This window comes from Anarrhichthys ocellatus, unplaced genomic scaffold, assembly GCF_004355925.1.
Source record: "Anarrhichthys ocellatus isolate YVR2014 unplaced genomic scaffold, GSC_Weel_1.0 scaffold11, whole genome shotgun sequence".
Classification (NCBI taxonomy): domain Eukaryota; kingdom Metazoa; phylum Chordata; class Actinopteri; order Perciformes; family Anarhichadidae; genus Anarrhichthys; species Anarrhichthys ocellatus.
Window position 1 is genome coordinate 1,648,103 of NW_022280041.1, and position 386 is coordinate 1,648,488.

The window sequence follows — 386 nt, forward strand, 5'->3', positions numbered from 1 at the left end:
CCCCCCCCCCCCCCCCCCTTGGCGTTCTCCGCCTCTTTCATTCCTTCTCCTTTACTTCCCCCACCCGTCTCTCCCTCCCTCCCTCGCTCCATCACACCTCCACTCCCCCATCCTTTGTTCCTCAACGCAGGACGTTAGGAAGCTGCCGGCTCGCACACCTGGTAAGAGCCCCGTCGGGGAGGCTTCATCATTACAATCAGGGTGCACGTGTACGAGTGTGCACGCTCATTCAATAACACCCCATCTTCGCTCTCAGCTCGCTTAAGGCATCATCTCCCTCAAGCACTTGGCCACACACACAGTAACAAAACAGACTTCTATAGACCAGCATTATTCCCTCACACACACACACACACACACACACACACACACACACACACACACAC

The 386-nt window shown here is 56.0% G+C and overlaps 1 protein-coding gene across 9 annotated transcripts in view; it reads right to left on the reverse strand.

The window, feature by feature from the left end:
- The window catches only part of LOC116385582 (phosphatidylinositol-binding clathrin assembly protein), a 59,145-nt gene that overhangs the window by 46,279 nt on the left and 12,480 nt on the right, over nucleotides 1-386 (reverse strand). The gene's annotated exons all lie outside the window — the stretch shown is intronic.